The sequence below is a fragment of the Leopardus geoffroyi genome, chromosome A3 (genome assembly GCF_018350155.1).
Source record: "Leopardus geoffroyi isolate Oge1 chromosome A3, O.geoffroyi_Oge1_pat1.0, whole genome shotgun sequence".
NCBI lineage: Eukaryota > Metazoa > Chordata > Mammalia > Carnivora > Felidae > Leopardus > Leopardus geoffroyi.
Window position 1 is genome coordinate 140513760 of NC_059336.1, and position 7183 is coordinate 140520942.

General features: G+C 43.2%; 1 pseudogene; it reads right to left on the reverse strand.

The window, feature by feature from the left end:
- Positions 1 to 159: 159 nt before the first annotated feature.
- On the reverse strand, positions 160 to 1343 carry LOC123579807 (annotated as a pseudogene).
- Between the last annotated feature and the right edge of the window lie 5840 nt (positions 1344 to 7183).

A 7183-nucleotide genomic window follows, 5' to 3' on the forward strand; every position in this document is an offset into this window, starting at 1 on the left:
AGAGAGGCAGGCAGAGAATCTGAAGTAGGCTCCAGGCTCTGAGCTGTCCACACAGAGACTGACTCAGAGCTCAGACCCATGAACCATGAGACCTGAGCCAAAGTTGGACACTAACCAACTGAGCTACCCAGGCACCCCTCCTCGACTGTGCCATGATTTTTAAACCTCAGGAATGGTGTGATCCATCAGGCTTTTCATAATGCTTGGTGCCATCCATTTAATAATATAAAAATGGATATTGTATTTGAATAATATATTCAAAGATAAAAGTAGGCATGGTTGTAATAGTAACTATAGTCTCAGATGTTGACCATATGTTTGCAGTTTGAGAGTCCTTCAACTCAATGACATTGTGCCCACTAACTTCACAGATGCTGTGTTCTGTGAGAAGACCGATTCTGGCTGCCGAACTATCTTTCACTATGGGTGTTATCTTTCCATTTTTATATTTATTATTTTTTTAATTTTTTAATGTTTATTTATTTTTGAGAGACAGAGCACAAGCAGGGGAGGGGCAGAGAGAGAAGGAGATACAGAATCCGAAGCAGGTTCCAGGCTCTGAGCTGTCAGCACAGAGCTCGACATGGAGCTCGAACTCACGAACCCTGAGATAGTGACCCGAACCAAAGTCAGATGCTTAACAGACTGAGCCACCCAGATGCTCCATCTTTCCATTTTTAAAGATAAAGCCAACATGTCCAGTACTACCTTCACACAAGGTGATTGTCCATTCAGAGGGCCTGTCCTGGAATCTGTTCGGAGGGCCTGTCCTGGAACATCCTGGACAGTCAGTAATCTTCTCTCAAAGGCCTTGTGCTTCATCGCGCTCCAGCCTCTGCACGGTTTTCCAAGCTGATCTGGAGTATGTGGTCTCCAAATCTCAGACCAACCAATCAGGTAGGAGATTTTGCCTGGACCAGCTGAACAAATACACCATTACTGCTGATATTATTACTGATTTAAGCCTGAGCCTAATTTCTCCATCTTGGTCCTTACACAAAATGACTTCCCCAAACCCATGCTTAACTTACGCTCCACAAAGTCCAACATCGTTGCCAGTTATGGGAGCCACCACATTCCTGCTGGAAGGTCTTGCTGCCAGCTGCTCCTGATCTGATGCTCCAGGGACCAAGGCTCTATTTTCAGGGATTTCTTCTTCATTAAAACTCAGGCCCACGTACCAAGAGAGCTCCAGATGCGTTCGGTAAAGAGATTTCCCTCTTGGAGAAGGGAGCAGAAGCTTCAGATGAAATTGCTGGCTTGGCAGCATTTGCAGAAAAGGCAGCTTGAGCCCGAATTACTTTGCCTACTTTCAGGTCTTCAAGAGATGGCTACAGAGACATTTTTGCAGGACTTTTCTAGGCCCCAAGGACCTGCTCTCTGCCACCACCTCCCAGTAGCTGGTGCAGACTTCCACGAGCAGATGAGAGAAGAGCCACACCTATTGTTGGTTTTGAAAAAATCTTTCGAACTTACTGGAAGTAATTCGAGAAAACCAGAACTTGAAGACATTAATTACAGGTATACACTGTGTGAGTCCAAATGTTCAGGTTTTGGAATTTAAAATAATTCACTACATTTACAATTTAATTAATTAATTAATAATAATTAAGTCTATATGTATTAAATGTTAAATGAATATTTGATATTTTTAAAAAGTGCACCATAGTTTATTTCAATTGTGTGGATATAGCATAAACATGGCAATAACCTAAATGTTTCTTAGAAGGTTGGGTGGTAAACATGGGGCAAATCCTTAGTAGAATGGAGTACATCCATTAAAATACAACAAAATAGATTTATATTGATTTATAATAGAAACATTTAAATAACATACTTTAAGTTAAAAATCAGGTTACAGAACATCTTTTATGGTATAATCTCATTTTTATTCAATTATACATTCTATCTAAGCTCATAAAGAGATCTAGAAATTTATTCTCTAAAATGTTTGTGATGTTTGCCCCTGGAGAAAAATCACCACTGCATCTGAATAAATTGACTGTCTCAAACTTTACAGTATGTTACAATGGGCACACGTTTCATAAACACACTCAAGGGTCTGATCTCATGCACAAAAGACTGTGACACAGGTTGTGCCTCTCTGCTGAGGCCACGGCCACAGGAGCTGAGTTTACATGTATGCTTGCAAGATGTTGCTGGCTGTCACGGAGAGCTGTACAATGGGATGTCTACTGATTCAGCTGTTTTTAGGTAGTATCTCCTGGGTTTGGAATAACTCAGGGAGTCAGCACAAGGAGTGGACTAGTATATAACCCATGAAGCTGTATCCAGGTTGGCAGCCTGGGAAAGGGAAGACAGCACCAAGGCTCCCTTTCGTGTCACCAGAGCTGCCTGACTGCCTTCTTATGGCTTGTAAAGCAGCTGTTACTTCCTATTTTAAAGTGGGCCAGAGAGAAGAAAGGAAGACAGATTCAGAGGCTCATATGGAAAACATCCTTGGCCCATGTATGTTGGACTAGTGTGAACAGGGTCTCTGAGATGAACAGGTATCTTCTGACATTTGAGGTGAGTCACCTGCATATAGGTATATGCAGGTATATAGGTCATATCTTGCCTTATGTGCTTGAGTATTTTGACTTAAAATTCCCATAGTGTGACCCACCAAAGACTTAATTTACAGAGTGTTTCAAAACCACATTGTTACAGTTGTCTGTTAGGATACTTTCAATGAAAATGACCACTTAGCATTTATTTTATGGGAAATTACACTTTCATGCTTATAAATGCAAGTATCTTAAATGATAGTTCTCATGGTTGCAAATCCTCACAGGAAAGATATGTGCTGTAGGAGTGAAAACTTTACAAGCTGACTTGAAAATAGTTTGGCAGCTGGTATACAATTTCAACATAGCTTTAATCAAAAAATATGTTCTAACAAATTGGCAGGAAAACTTGAAGAGAGTAAGTCCCACAAACACGACGATCTGACCACAGTGCTTCAGTTCCCGTTGCTGGGAATTTCCCTCAGAGAAACAAGCAACAGTGTCAGAAGTCCTTTTGTCCACCTGAAGAAACAGGATAGCACAGTTTATGAGGCTTTGTTAGTTTGGCTTTCCTGGATTCAGCCATTTTATGGTCTCCAGCATTTCCACGTGCTGTTTTTATGTTGCATTAAATGGAATTTTTTCCATGCTTTTATGCATGTTTTTGTTTATATAGGAGTGGACATATCACACCTCTGACTCCAGAGTTGCTGGCTCAGAGATTCTCCACCTACCTGGAAATGAGTTCATTCTTCCGGCAACGCTGTACTTCCCAAACCTAGAATTACACAACTTAGAGTCATGTACAACCTTGGACCTGTAAGGGATGATCTATGTATTCTATTCTCATCCCAGCTTGTCACAGATACACGAAATAGGGCCCCAGAAAAGTCCAGAGTGTGCTCAGGTTTCCAGAGCCAAATCAGCAGTAGGGAAAACCAGAGACTGGGTTTTGGCTCCCAAGCCTGCAGTTTTCTTGGGTGGTTTCTTTTGTCATTGTTAGATCTCATTTTGACAGCTCATGTTTTTTTCTCCGTTCACCCAGTACAGCCGGAGGCTATTTAAAATGGATTCGTAGTAAATCAGAAAGACCTTTTAAGTCATTCGAGATGATGCAAAATGAGAGAGACAAACGTGCACCCTGCTAAAGGGTTTTTCCCAAAACACTTCTAGCCCTATAACGATATTTGAAGTCTTGGTCTCCGCTTCTCTTCTCTGTGTCCATCCACCATGTTTGTCCTTTAGAGGCATAGCTGGGGGATGAAGAGCCCAAGCTCTATACACCTCTGCCTTCCCTTCACACGGACAGTTGATTTGTACTAATCAAAAAAACATGCACATATATATTTATCTCTTTTGAGTTTGCAACATTATGGTAATTTCTCTTCATTAGACCAATGTTTATATGATTTACAGCAATTGCCTTTAGCTCTGAGAACACTTCTCAGACACCCAAGCAAACATCAAAGAATCTGACTGTAATTCTACACTCAGTCAGCAGTAAATGCCTGTTCCTATGTGTCCACAATGATGTATTTTGATGAGAATAAAGGTACACCATTTCAGATATCTTTCAGTTTCCAAATCACCACTGACCTACATTTAAGTGACTATGGCTGCTCTTTCTTCTGTTAATAAGCTTCCTATCCTTATGTGTTAGATATAGAATGGGGGAAATTAGAAGTGGTGAACAGATTTAACAACTGTGATACTGGATGAAGCGGCCCAGATGTCAAATCCTGGAAGTATTTCCCTGAACTGATGGTTGATAACCTCCAGAAACCAAACACTGGGTTCAGAGTAAGTCTACCATTGATTAACTCTTCATCCACGTGTGACAGGTGGGGTGGTTCATTCTGCCACTTTTTAAAATGCTCCAGTAGGGCATACCTCTGCACGTCTTTACTTTAGAGCCTCCAGTAAACTCAGGAATACATGTCCGATTCGCTTATGGGCTCATTAGGATACTTCTCCCCAAAGAAAGTGGGACATAACTCTCCGCTCCTTAGATGTGGGCTGTGTATGATGACCTTTTTCAACAACTGTGTGAAAAGGGGGAAGAAACCTTTTCAGGTGAAGAAACCTGAAAAACATGACCTCATCCAGGTGATACAGGTTAACACCAACACAATGTCATGTTGATCGAATGCACATGTGATGAAAATGGCACTTTCCCCAACCACATAATCCCAGTCTAGTAATGAAAACTAGGCAGATGGATTCCAAGTAAGTGACATTGTACAAAATACCTGACCGTCATCCTCAAAACCACTGAGGTCATAAAAACAAGAAAAGTCTGAGAAACAGTCACAGCCAAGAGGAACTTAGGAAGACATTAGTACTGTGTAAGTTGATACTCTGAAGCCATCTTGGAACCGAATGAGGACTTTAAGGAAAAAATAAGCAAATCTGAATAAAATATGAATGTTAATTAATAATAATGCATCAACATTAGTTCATTAATTGTGGTAAATATACCACACTGATGTAAGATTTTATAATAAAGACAAACTGGATATTGGGTATACGAAAACGTTCTGCATTATTTGCACAGTCATCTATAAATCTAAAATTGTTCCACAATAAAGATTTTGTTAAAAGTTCATCACACGCATTTATTGACCATAATACACTTATTCGAAAAGCAACTTTGGGGGTGACAGCAGGCAGACGCTAGAGCCTTTGCTACCAAGGGTGCCGTAGTCTTCCCCAACATGGTCTCTAGTCAAAGGAGCAGCCCAGAGTCCCTGGGACCGGAGCCCTTGCCATAGTGAGACCTGCCCTTGGGTCCCGACTTGCTGTCACCCCACACTTTCTGGAATTGGGATGCCACGGCTCCTCACCACCCACAGAACTGTGCTGATGCTGTGCTGCTGCCCTACCCCTCGGCCCTAAGTCAGGCTTTTGACCTGCCATCCCTGGGGCCACACTGTGGCTGCACTTTGCACTCTGGGCCCAAGTCAGTGCCGTGTCCTCATTCCTAGGCCCATGCTACGGCTACATCTCACCCCCAGCCCCAGACCTGAGCCCAGCTGGTGAGCCCCAGAGGCTCAGTGGTGGTCTACACACTCTCGAACCTCACACAACAGCTCCACCACTGCAGCTGCTGTTCCTGTGTCCCATGTCCCAGGTGCCACAGCAGCTAAACGTACCCCTTTCTCTAGCTCCGCTGCCCCTCTGAGTGCTGTATGCCTGACTCGATGCCAAGAGGGCTCCCCTCAGCTTAGCTCTTGCTCCCTTGGAGAAAAAGGAGGATAAGAGGACCTCAGAAGCCTTTGCCACCAAAGACCCCAATGGCCTTTGCCACTGAATGTCCAGCACACTCCCCTAGGACCCCTGCAGTGGTCCCCAGCACTGACCTCAGTTCACAGAGCTGCACAAACACCCTACTGCCATGCCCTCCCCAGAACTAGAGATTCTGCCCCCTACCCTCCCCCTCTGCCACCCCTCCAGTCTGGTGTAGTGCAAAAGGCCAGGAGATGTGCTACTCCCTCCACTGCACAGACATGAGATAATTTTTGTTTCTAGGGACAAAGAGGACTAGATATTAGCTGTAACTCCTACATGATGACTTGGGTATGTTCTGATGACAGGCCCTTCCATCCATGAAATGATGGAATTCAGAGAGTGAGTCCTACCAGCATTCTTCTTAATATGTCAGCAGCACTGCAATAATGGAAATTCAGGAACATCTCAAGAGTTACAGCAGAAAGAGGCAGGGAGATTATCTTGTTCCATAAATTGCAGAAATGAAACCAGATCAATGTAAGCCTTCATCATAAATCATTCTCATTGGGAAATTCAGCCATTGGCACTATCTTCCTGGCGGAGGGAAGGAGACACACATCTGTTATCAGTAAATATTCTGTCTGACAATAGAGGACTCTCCTTGCCTGAGTGTAAATAGTACAACTGGTTTAGGCCCACTAAGCAGTTCTAGATTTCAAACAAAAACAGCTGGGTATGTATATCCTGAACCAGAAAATAGCCTCACTCTAGCAGTTGGAAGATAAATACCAAGCCAGAGGGCCTGAAAGAGACTGGGCATTAAATAGAGACAAGACAGCATTAAATATACTTGTGTGGGAGCCAACATTTCGAAATGTGAGACATTAGGAATCTATTGACAACCTATTAAATGCAAATGTCTATTAACAGACTGTTAGCAGGGGGTGATAAAAGGAATATTTATACTTCAGTGCCATGGTATAAAAATGAAACCTGGGGCACCTGGGTGGCTCAGTTAAGCATCTGGCTTTGGCTCGGGTCATGATCTTATGGTTTGTGAGCTTGAGCCCCACATTGGGCTCTCTGCTGATGGCTCAGAGCCTGGAGCCTGCTTCGGATTCTGTGTCTCCCCCTCTCTCTGTCCCTCCCCCACTGATGCTCTGTCTCTCTCTCTCAAAAATAAATTAAAAGTTAAAAAAATAAAAAATGAAAATAAAAATGGATTGTTCGTACACTGACGAGCTGTACCCTGGGCAGCTGCCACATGCTCTCTCACAGGGAGAGCCTGTCTCCTTTCCTGCCATCTCACTTGATATTTGTCTGGAATAGGGGCCTGCGGCAGTGTGACTGGCATCCCCTGTGGCCCCCTAGCCAGAGTTTGCAAGTGATCGCAGCCTACCACAGCTGACAAGCTCATCACAGAAGCGTTTTGAGTCCTACTTATTGAC